At 48.8% G+C, this 12358-nt stretch overlaps 1 pseudogene; it reads right to left on the bottom strand.

The window, feature by feature from the left end:
* Positions 1-505: 505 nt before the first annotated feature.
* Positions 506-4811, bottom strand: LOC136499865 (uncharacterized; annotated as a pseudogene).
* Positions 4812-12358: the final 7547 nt, after the last annotated feature.

Raw genomic sequence — 12358 nt, 5'->3', positions numbered from 1 at the left:
TCGGGTCGGTCCTAATTTCATAGGTGTCGCTGAAACAGAAGGTGGTGGCGCTATCTACGTGCGAGGCAGAGTACGTAGTGGCGGCCACAGCGCCGTGCCAAGTTGTGTGGCTGCGTCGGCTGCTGGGCGAGCTGACCAACGTGGAAGCTCACCCACCAGCACTGATGGTAGACAACTAGCCCGCCATCGCCATCGCCCTCGGAAGCTAACAGACGTGAAGTTCCACTTCCTCAGGGACTGTGTCAATAGAGGGCAGATCGTCATCGAGTTCGTCGAAACTGGTCGGCAACTCGCGGACGTCCTCACCAAGCCACTTGGACGTCTTCAACTCACGGAGCTGAAGGAGATGATTGGCATGGAGAGGGTACAAGGGTTAGCAGTAGGATTAGGGAAAGATTGTTAGATAATCTACTGCTACCTTGTGTGAACACAGCAAGGGAAGGTGGCGTCGAAAAGGCCCCCTGCTGTGATACTGTAGCTGCTACAGGTGTAGACGCCGCACGGCTCACCTGTAGCCACATGCAGAGGCCAGCACAGAGTCAGCCCTGTATATTATCTAGTTACTGTTATAGCATGTGCGCTGTACTAGGACTAGATGGATATAATTATATAAATAGACTACCACGGCAACTCAGTAAAGTAAGTTTAGATTTGCCATCTCACATACAGGGCTTCGGCCAACGCTGATGTCTTGTACTGTGTGTATGCTCTGTTCTACCTTTTCTTCAACCTCTAGCCATAGTGCGTTGGGGACGAACAACACGTGGTCGGCTTAATTAGTGAGTGCTCGGCAACACAAGCGGGTGCTCGGCAAGACTGGTGAGTGGTTCACTCACTTAAGCCAATGATCCTGTGAGCAACAGGGGAAACTACACCTAATTTCATAAAACAGAGTTTCCACTGTCACCTGCAGGTGAGTTGAACACATCTATGACCACTTTAGTCAGATTGGCATTACTCCATTCTACGGAACAACTTAGTGGAATCTCGTTTAGGGTAAGGAATGGTTCAGTTATTCATGCTTAACAGTTGCGATTCCAAAATTGATAAAGTGATAGTTAAAACCAAAAGGAATTGCTTGCTCAAGGTTTCTGTCAACAGGCTGCAACTACACAGATTAAAAAAAAATCTGCTGCCTAAACACACGAGCCTCAGAGCAAAGGGTGCATACCTCAACTGCATACCACAACACAGAGCATGTCGCGCCATCCTCCAGGCCCTCCAAATCCTCACTGTCATAACGGGGCATGAAACGAAGCAATTCACCATGACCGTGCCCAATGCTCCCACGTCATAAATCACTGAACCCATTCTCTCCCGACGACACCCCATCACGGGCGAGTCCCCCTTCACCGAACACCAATGGGCATGAGCAGGGTGAACGCCATTGAAGCAAGGAGTCCAAGAATGAGGGAGTCACACAGCGTGTCCCGCATTGCCGCATACGATGTTTTCAGAATCAGAGCAGGCTCCTGGACCGGAACCAAAAGGCAATTAAATCAAGGCTAAAAATTGCGCCTATGCAACAAAAGCTTCCAATTTCAGATGACACCTATCCTATTGGCATCGCCGCGCTAGAAAAATTGGATCCAAAAGGCACTATTTTCCCCCATTCCGTACCTTCGTTGCCTCAATGTCAGTGGCCGTCGCCGCCGCCGCCGCCTTCGCGCGGGCCATCATCAGTGCCATCAGTAGGACGTTGAAGGGGAGGACGAGCGCAAGGGTGACCCCCGCCGCTACAGAGACGACATTGTACGCCGCGGTGACCACAGCGCAACCCTCACCACAGGCAAGCCGCCCGATTTCCTTGGTGGCCAGGCCCCAGAAGAGAAGCCACATGCTTGCGAGGAACAAGCAGAAGACGGCGTCGACGGCGGCCAAGGCGAGGTGGGTGCACGCCAACCACGCCACGGTGCGCCGTGCTAGCGGCGGCGGCGGCGATGGCCTTGGACATGGAGGTGGGGAAACCTTAGGTTCTCCAAGCTTATGTAGTGGTTGGCTGCGCTGTGTGTACTCTGTGCCAGTTGAGCCGGGTGAAGAGGGAAAAGCAACGAACACGAGAAGGGGGTTTTGTGGTCGGCTGCGGTCGGATTATGACGGGGTTAGCGGAGCGTTTGCATTCTTAATTACATTTGCAAGGGCCTACGCTTGCTAGCCGCACTCACACTTGACACTACTACAAGAATGGGGCTCCCCATCACTGGAAATGGAAAAATAACAGTGGGTCTCCTCTCCTGCCTCTCTAGTTCAGATTTTCAAAGGCGGGGTGCTTAGGACACTCGCCTCTAAAATTATTTAAAAACAAAAATTTGAGCCCACCTAGCCACACGTTGATTCATCCACCTGGTCGTCAAGCCCATCTAGCCACCTCGCAGTCGATCCATCCACCTCACCGTTGATCCATCCACCGAGGAATGGGCAGGATGGCCGCATCGTCAATCCATCCACCTCCGCCTGCTCCTTCACCTCCTGCAAAGGAGCATCGATATAGCTAGGAAGGGGAGTGAAAGTCGATGGAAGCCAAGACGAAGGCATACTCACCTAGGATGCCGAGATGAAGACATACTATGTTGGACGATCGGTGGGCGGCGGAGGTCCATCGAGTTACCCAACATGAAGACGAGCTTCTTCATAGCGTTCCGCATTGCTATCCGTGGCACGCTCCGGAGTGTCATCACCCGATCCATGACGCCAGCGGCAGGGCCACCACGCGAAGATGATGGTCGTGGTGATAACATTCTCACCGCGACGACAAAGTGGCTAGGCCGCCTCCTCCTCCACGGATCCTCTGAGTTGAGCACTGGATCGTCTGCTCGCGCGAGGAAGCCGCGAGGCCCCTTTGCCGTGAGATCTAGGGTGGCGGCGAGATCTAGGGACACAGGGGCAGGGTGCGGTCAGCCTTTGGGGCCGGCATCGAGCGGGGCGGGTTGAGGGTGGCAGTAGAGGGGGAGAGAGAGGGAGTCTTAAAATTATTTATAGAGACGAACAAAAAACGTTAGCGCCTCCCAAAATAAGAACTCTTGTTTCCTAAAATTATTTTTTAGTAGTGCCGTGAGACTTTGGCATTGCCATTCACTTTTATGGCCCATTTGAAACATAAAAATTTTATAGAAATTATATAAAAATTTAATAGAAATCAGTTTAGTTTCATAGAGAAAACGTAGAAAACAAAAAAGCTTTATCAATGATGGTGTGTAATGGTCTTAAGCTTTTTATCAGATCATACTACCTTCGGACAATAAAATTTCACATTTTAAACAAGGTAACAATAGCAAAGGTTTAGAATTGTGGGTTATAGCAAATAGCGGCATCTTTTTTTAGAGCTATAAGTGGCTGTTTGGATCGTGCCTCCCAGGCACATCGTCACCCAGGATCGGCTGCCTCGCAGGCAGGTACGTGCGAGGGCGCCATCCAAACGAGCCCTAAAGCTATAATGTACCTGCAGCGGAGCTACGATAGATAATGGCCTTTTAAAAACCATAAAAAATACAATTAATTAAGTGATTCACTAAACATGAAAATTATGAAATTTAATGAAGAAAACACATGTTTTCAAGGTTCTAAGAGTCTAGGAAATATTTTTTAATATGACATTATAACATGATTTGTGAAACTCAAGTTTTTTATCTTTCAAAAGGCCAACTTAGTAACAAAAGATAGCTGAAAATGAAATAGGGCCGCTATTTGAAAGCCACAACTAAGTATTTTTTTAGAATTACACGGTACAACGCAGACGTCCACAACACGCACGCACACTTACCCCTATAAAGTATGAACACAAGTACGCAAATCTTACCCTAGCGAGGCTAAAGTGCATTGTAGCCATCTAGCTGACATAGCGGCAGAAATAACAGCGGTACTATAGCTGCTATTTAAACCCATGGCAATAGCTTGTTTTTTTGACTAATTTTTTAGTCTGCGAGGACATGTTTTGACGACTAGTAATCTTTAACCTCCCACCTATATGCTTGACTATGGTTGTGGTTGAGAAACTTTTTCAAACAGCACCTACATTCATCCTTAGTTCCCCGAGCTTTTCCTCTACGTAGATGTAGATACTACTAGACAAAAGAGACGGGGTCATGCTAGACGTGCTTAACCCTTTTGTCTCAAAATAATTACACATCTCACTTCCTAAGTAGTCAGACTTTTTTAGTTTGATTAAATGTATACAAGCTTGGGCAAATGAGGTCGCACGTGAGATAAGGTGAGCGCTCCCGCCCCTCCCCTTCCCCGCCGGCAGCCACCCCGGCCCGGTGTCCACCCTCGTCCGCCACCGGCCACTCGGCCCCGGCGTTCACCCTCACCCGCCGTGATCAGCTGCTCCCGCGCCGACCACCCAGCAATGGAACGTGGCTCTCCCTCCCTCCGCTCCTGGGCAGATGAGGTCGAGGAGGAGGAAGCCTCGCGTAGCTCGGCAAGATCCACCTTCCAGCAACTCCTTCCGCTAGCAGTCGCTACCCACGCCAGCCACGTCCCCGGACGAGCTCCCTCGACCCTGACGCCAAACCCTTCTCTGCGTCACCGGGGGGCTTAGGTGGCAGGCACCACTTCTCAAAATCCGAGGCCTCGCTCAACGAATCCGACGCTCCTACGCCTACAGGTCGTGGGAAGGCGGTCCATTTGCCCAAGCGCTAGCGCAGGCGTCGCCGTTGTCGCAACAACCCCGGCTTCATGGCTGACGCGCGTCGTGCTCATGCTCGGTCAACGTCACCCCATCCGGCTAGGTCGCCGCCCACTACTACAATAAGCATTTGTAGGGGCGGCTGGCGATGGTTTGTAGAGGCGGCTCGGCTAGCCGCCCCTGCCATACCGTCTCTACAAATCATGTATTTGTAGGGGCGGTTCCCAGACCGCCCCTACAAATCGATTTGTAGGGGCGGCTGGTGTTATCAGCCGCCCCTACAAATCGATTTATAGGGGCGGCTGGTAACACTAGCCTCCTCTATAAAATCGATTTGTAGGGGTGGCTGTAGTACCAGCCGCCCCTATAATACTTGTTTGTAGGGGCGGTTCAGTCTACAACCGCCCCTACAGTACATTTTTCCGCCAAAAAAAATGCAAATTTACAATTCAAATTAGACCAGAACATATATTTTTCATGCACAACTCCATCATGACTTAAACTCTGCGATTGTACTGAAACTCAATGACAATACACATTTATTTATACCAGATTATAACAAATATTCCATGACTTTTAGGTGGACAGTTTAGTCTAGATAAATGAAACAATAAATTTCATCTATTAAACTTTCTAGTAATCGTAATAACATTTCATGGTGACTATGATTTTTATGTGAAAGACTATAGAATAACAAAATCAATGGCACTCAGATCTAGCAATTGAACATCACAAAATCATAAGCTTCTAATAATCCTTTCACTTGCAGAGTTGCAGTCACACATTAGGTCAATGTAGCACTAAAGCAGACTGAAAACGGAATTCATAATCTGCAGGAACTGAAGCGAACGAGTGGTACTCACAATCTGCTGACTGCTGTTGGCAGTGGCCATGATGGTGGGCTGCACCTGCTTGCTTGTGGCAGCGAAGATGACGCGCCGTCAACAGATCCTCCGTCTTCTCCGTTTGTGATTTAGGTCCTCCGACCAACCGAGAATGCAGCCCCATCACCACCGTCATCCAAAAAAATATGAAGAAGGGTGAAAACACGAGCTGCGAACCTAAACAACAGCAGAAGCATGAAATCCTGGCTGTTAACAGAACTATTATGAAACCTAGCACGCTGATTCATGCTTTGACACCAAGTAGACTTAATAGAGCTGCAGCAGACTCCAACCTGTAAAAAAAGATACAGCTGCAACCGACCACCACAAAATCTATTTTAAAATGAAAGTAGCTATAGATTTTAGGGCTGCATGAAACGATAAATCACTAGGCTTTAATAATTTTGACAGAAAAGGCGATGTAGGAAACTTTAATGGTGAAGCTCCCTCTAATATTTGAGAAGAATTGTGATGTTCAAAACATAATCGATGCAGGTTCACATATTTTCCAATACTTATTTACCATTAAGGAGGCTAGGAGCTGGGGTTATAACTAGAATTCTTGAGGGAACACAAATTATGCAACTTGAAACCATGACTGCACCTACAAAAAAATTAATATCATGTGGCAGAGAGGCCATGTATGTGGCATGTATCAAACATGATCCATGGATAAACATTGATAATAGAATATGTTACCGTGTAGCAGTTTATATTTTTTGGATAAGTTAGGATCATTTGTACATATTGTAAAATGGGGCCACCAAGTTCCTTTTACATGTGTATGCATGCACGCAGGATCTAGCTAAGTAATTTGAAGGCTAACTAATTAACTTTTTCCATGTTGGTACATAGCCTAGACTGCAGCAGGCAATTTTCAATATCCTTATCATCATCCTGACTTTTATGACTCAAGAGGCAAAGGCAGAAAAAGTGATACCAAGTTCCTGGCATGAGTGAGCGAGAAAAGGTTAATTGCATCACCCTGCATAATCTATGTCGTAAATCTAAAGCCCTGGATAACATAATAATAGGAAGGGTACCATAGCAGTATGAAAACACACCTTTCCTTTGAAGAAGCTAGAATATGTATAAAATACAGAATCCACTCAGGAGGTACCTGAATATATTTGAAGGACATAAATAAACCTTAAATTAGCAAAACTTAGATGATATTAGGTTGTGGCCATCTGTACATTTGTGAAATAAAATTACTGCACAACCTTGTAGCCTGGTGGGATGGGGGCATATTTGGCATCCGAAGCAATATTAGATTCAGTTTGTTTTTCATTCTCATGAAAAAAAAGAGATATATCATACAACTATATGTCAGTAGTAGGTTTGAGTAGATACGATGGGCTGACATGTCATCAACTAGTATTTGACAGTTCATGACTACTATGTAAATAAAGAATGTAAATGTATGTCCATGGGGTCCGAAAACCACTAAAAGATTATTCTTGGGTGGAGATGTAAGGAGCAAGGAATACAGATCAAAATCAAGGGAAAAGATACGATCAATGTGATTCAACAAAAGGTTGGAAGCCATTAAGATCTAAGGAAATATGACCAGGCCAGGATAGGGCAATAAAAAAATCATGCGTTTCAATGACCACTAAGAATATAATACCTCCTCACTGCATTCATTGAGAACATCACCATGTCCATTGGGAATTTGAGGTCACCTTGCAAAACAGAGGGTAGAAAGTAGGAGTGTACATTTGTTCCTACAATTCAGCTCTACTTGGAGTAGGAGCTATGTGACCACAGGACTAAAATCCACCTGTATTGTAAATCCATATGTGCGCACCAACTTTGCACGGAAATTTCTACCTGCATTGTAAAAGGAATATAAAAAAACTATGCTGAAAGAAAGGAAATGATATGACCATTTTACCTTTATATTTGACAGTAAAAAAGGCATGCTCTTTTCATTGTTCGATTGATGAACCACTCATATAAACCTGCAAAATTTATAAGACGTAACTGAAATCTACAATAGGAAGTTAAGACCACTCTGATAATCTATAGCTAAAAGAAAAGTTTACTCACTGAACACTTTGACAGTCCCAATATGACATATCTTTTATCCTTTCTCTTGTGTCCATGAGTCACGGTCAAATATATATTGCCGAACCAAAATTCAGAGAACATGTAAGAACCTGAAACATATTCAGGAAACGGCAAGAGCACCAATTCTATAATTGAACTACGTACCAAAGAAGCAAACATTGGAAAGGTGCACACGTAAGAAACCTGAAATCTATCGAAGATATAACAAGAGCATCAATTTCTGTACTCGTCATTATGCACTTTTATCTCTGCAATTTGAATCTCCTCTAAAAACATGCAAAAAAAATATGTACACGGTTTTAGTAAATGCATCCTCATTAGATTAAGTCGCTAATCAAATAGAAGCAATGACCAGGTAAAAATTATTGCATTATTCTATTAGTATCCAGTCAAATATATATTGCTGAACAAAAATTTAGAGACATGCCTGGAGTTACAGGATTGAGGAGTAGGAAGAGGAGAGCTAGAGACGTGCCGGGAGTTGGAGTTGGTAGCAGTGGGATGAGAAGAGGCGATTGATCTACATATGGGCTCATCTCCTCAGCATCGTCGCGGCACTCCACCCCCTACTGGCAAGTGGCGCCGGTGGCCCAGGTGTGCCACCGCCGAGGGTCCCAGTGTGCCACCGCCTAAAACCCTAACCCTAGCAAAGGCAAGGCAAAGAATTCGGTAAATCCAAAACAAAAATTGAACAACAAAAAAACCATGAACTGAGAAGGCTGCCAATTAGATCGAGATCATGGAGAAGGCGGAGAAGTGCCACCGGTGACGGGAAGAGGTGGTGCTGGCGATGGAGAGGGGCGGCGCGTGCGCTGGAGCTCGGCAACGCACATCGCGGGGAGGAGGTCGCGGTGGTGCACGTTCGGCGTGCTGTGGCGAGGAGCGATCGAGGAGGGGAGGCGGTGGAGGGGAGGAGAGGGGAGGTGATGGAGGGGAGGAGAGGAGAGGGAGGGAGAGAGAGAGAGGCTAGGGTTTCATGGAGCATAGAAGCAGACGCTGATCGGCGCGAGGAGCCAGCAAGGGGTGGGAGGCACACCGGCGGCCACCAGCGAGGCCCGCTCGCACGGCGCCATGGACGAAGACGGGCTCCGCCGGGTCCCATGGCCGACGCCGCACCAGCGTGAGCCAGCGGTGAGGGACCGGCCAACACAGAATGACACGATGGGGGAGGAGGAGGTGGAGAAAGGCGGCCACAGCCGCCACGCCCGCTCGCACCAGGCGCCGCCGCCGCCCTGTCCGCGTTGAGGGAGCAAAGAGGAGAGAGACTGAGAGAGGAGGGGGGAGAATTTTCCTGAAGGTGGCCGCTATATATACAGCGGGCATTTGTAGGGGCGGCTGGTGATTCATCCACCCCCTACAAATGGACACAGCAGGGACGGCCGGTAATGCCGGCCAGCCGCCCCTACAAATCGACCCATTTGTAGGGGCGACTCGTATTACCAGCCGCCTCTACTGTGCCATTTGTAGGGGCGGCTGCTGTGTTGGAGCCCGAGCATGTCACTGTAAGGGCGGCTCCAATGCCAGCCGCCCCTAGAGAAAAAAGCCCCGTTGCTACAAACTATTTTTCACGTAGTGGCCGCTGGCCAGACTTGTGTCCGCTATCGTCCACCCCGTCTGCATGTCAACTGTGCCGGATGCCGATGGATACCGGCAGGTGCACAGCCGGCACCGCTGGCGTCGTGCGCTTGTCACACTTGAGTCTCGGCCGGTGCCGTCGGACCTCATTAACAAATGCTTCAACTGCTTGGCCAGCAATCAAGTGAAGGCGGATTGCACACAGCCATCCAAGTGTTTCAACTGTAAGGAGCCTGGTCATCAAGCTCGGGACTGCCCTCTCCCTCTGGTTGATGGGTGCTAGGATGGCAAGCGTGGTCGCTCCCCAGTTCGTGTCAGTGGGTTCATCCAAGGCGCACGTCGTCGTCGGGCTTCTCCTGGCGGCTGCCGCTCTTCGGCCTCTAGAACTGCGTCGGCGCGCTCGGTCTCCACCGAGAGGGAGCCCTCCATCCCGCCAAGCTATCGGTCGCTGACCTCGGAACCGTTTGCGGTTGCGCCGGAGGACAAGTCGCCCCACAGGAGTCAGCCTACCCCCGTGGATGCCCCAGAGCCAGGAACCCAGATCGCTCATGGTGCTGACACCACCAGTGGCAACGTCGCCCCCAGGGCTATTGCCAGCATCGACGTTAACGCTAGGAGTGTGGATGCCCTAGCGCACCCCTAGCTCGTCCCGCTTTCCCTGTTGTAGCGGGTACAAGCACCGCCAGCCTCTCCTCTCACACGTGCTCGGACGTCGCTACTCGCGTTGGTGGTCGTGCCCCGCACGTCGGTGCTCCAAGTGGCCAAAGACGCGCTATCGCTTGCCTTGACCGCTCTGGTTCTCGGCATGCGGCCATCGGTGTCTCCAGCAGCCGTGAAGTCCCTGCTCGGAGAGTACTTTGGCATTGGGGATGATGCTTTCACCATCCATCACACGAGGTCGGACAACTTCATCGCACTCTTCACCTGGCCGGAAGACCTAGAGACTGTGCTGAGCATCCCATGGCCGGCGGCTGCTCCATTACAGCTGCATTGGCGTCAATCGATCGGTTTGTTCATGGCATCCACCGGAGCATTTCTCTTTCGAGTGCTCGTAGGGATGAAGGGCATCCCCTCCCACGTGAGATCCGCTAACATCGCCCAAACCATCCTGGGATCCTCCTACGCGTAGGTTGACATTGCCAACCCCAAGGCGCTTGGGGACCTGGGCGATGAACGGGAGTTGTTTGTCGCTACGTGGTGTGCCCACCCGGACCTCATCCCTGATGAGTTGATCATGGCCGTTCTAGAGCTAGAGGAGGAGCATGACGGTGGCTCACCACTCTATCTCAGGCCTTGGGAGATCATCCATGATGAGCTCTCGGCCCTGAGGTACTTGGTGCGACTGAGGATTGTTGAGTTCCAAGATTGGCGTACGCAGCCACCATTGTCGGACGAGGAGATGTACAACGTCGCCGATAGCGATGATAGTGGCGACTCCAACTACAATGGGTACCTCATCATGGGGTTACCCGTCACGGGGTTACAAGATGGTTGGTGGGCTTAAGTATATGCAGAACTCATCACTTTAATAACCGCATTTCGATACGAGTTTCACCCCTATTAATAGTACGGCTATCGATTCTAAATGTGATCACACTCGCTAAGTGTCTCGATCACTAAACTAAAAAGCTCCTATCAATTTCACATTCGCCTTGAACTTTTTATTTTTCTCTTTCTTCTTTTCCAAGTCCAAGCACTTGATCATCACCATGGTATCACTATCATCATGATCTTCACCATTGCTTCACCACTTGGAATAATACTACCTATCTCATAATCACTTAGATGAACTAGGTTATCACTTAGGGTTTCATCAATTCACCAAAACCAAACTAGAGCATTCAAGAGTGTGGATCAATCACATTGAAAGCTCTAGTTTGGTTTTGGTGAAATGATGAAACCCTAAGTGCTAACCTAGTTTATCAAGTGATCATGAGATAGGTAGCACATTCCAAGTGGTGAAGCAAATGAAGATCATGACATGATGATGGTGAAGCCATGGTGACGATCAAGTGCTTGGACTTGAAAAGAAGAAAGAGAAAAAAAGTCTCAAGACAAAGGTATAAATGGTAGGAGCCATTTTATTTTGGTGATCGAGACACTTAGTGAGTGTGATCACATTTAAAATCGATAGCCGTACTATTAATAGGAGTGAAACTCGTATCGAAATGTGGTTATCAAAGTGCCACTAGATGCTCTAACTCATTGCAGATGCATTTAGGATCTAGTGGAGTGCTAACACCCTTGAAAATGTTTACGAAAATATGCTAACACATGTGCACAAGGTGATACACTTGGTGGTTGGCACATTTGAGCAAGGGTTAGGAACTTCACCAGCGCCCTATATAGAAAAGATGGAGGTCACTGTAAGTGACTGGACGCTGGTCTCAGAAGGACCGGCACGTCTAGCCAGTAGAAGCAGCAAAGACGCTGGCGTTGGTCTCTGATCGGACGCTATAGTGACCAGACACTGGAGGGCTACGTCCGGTCCCGCTGACGTGGCAGTGCACAGAGGAGACGCTAAGTGACTGGACGCTGGATGAGTCCGGTCGAGCATGACTGGATGTGTCCGGTCATGATTTCTCGTTTATGGATGCTTATTGGAAACGACCGGACGCTGAGGTCCAGCGTCCGATCACTTCGCAGCAGCGCGTCCGATCATCCCTTGACCATTGAGCTCGGGCAAACAACATTTGAAGCCGATGACACGTGGCATGCATTGCACGACCAGACGCTAGGGTCCTGCGTCTGGTCGATATGACCAAAGCATCCGGTCACCCCGTGTTGTGCCCAGTGAAGGGGTACAACGGCTCTATTTCATGGGGGCTTCTATTTAAGCCCCATGGCCGGCTCAAGCTGACCCTCTTGGCCATTTGCATTGATATAGCAACCTTATGAGCTTAGCCGAAGCCCTCCCACTCATCTCCATCATTGATTCAATATCTTTGTGAGATTGGGACTGAATCCAAGTGCATTACTTGAGTGTTTGCATCCAGAGGCACTTGGTGTTCGTGTTTCACTGCGGGATTCGCTTGTTACTCTTGGTGGTTGCCGCCTCCTAGATGGCTTGGAGCAGCGAGCATCGTCGAGCGGAGGTTGGTGATTGTCTCTGGCTCCGATCATGGTGATTGTGAGGGGTTCTTGACCTTTCCTCGGTGGAGAGCCAAAAGGTACTCTAGTGGATTGCTCATGGCTTGTATGA

The sequence above is a fragment of the Miscanthus floridulus genome, chromosome 13 (assembly GCF_019320115.1).
Source record: "Miscanthus floridulus cultivar M001 chromosome 13, ASM1932011v1, whole genome shotgun sequence".
Lineage (NCBI taxonomy): Eukaryota > Viridiplantae > Streptophyta > Magnoliopsida > Poales > Poaceae > Miscanthus > Miscanthus floridulus.
This window is presented reverse-complemented; position numbering and strand designations above follow the sequence as displayed.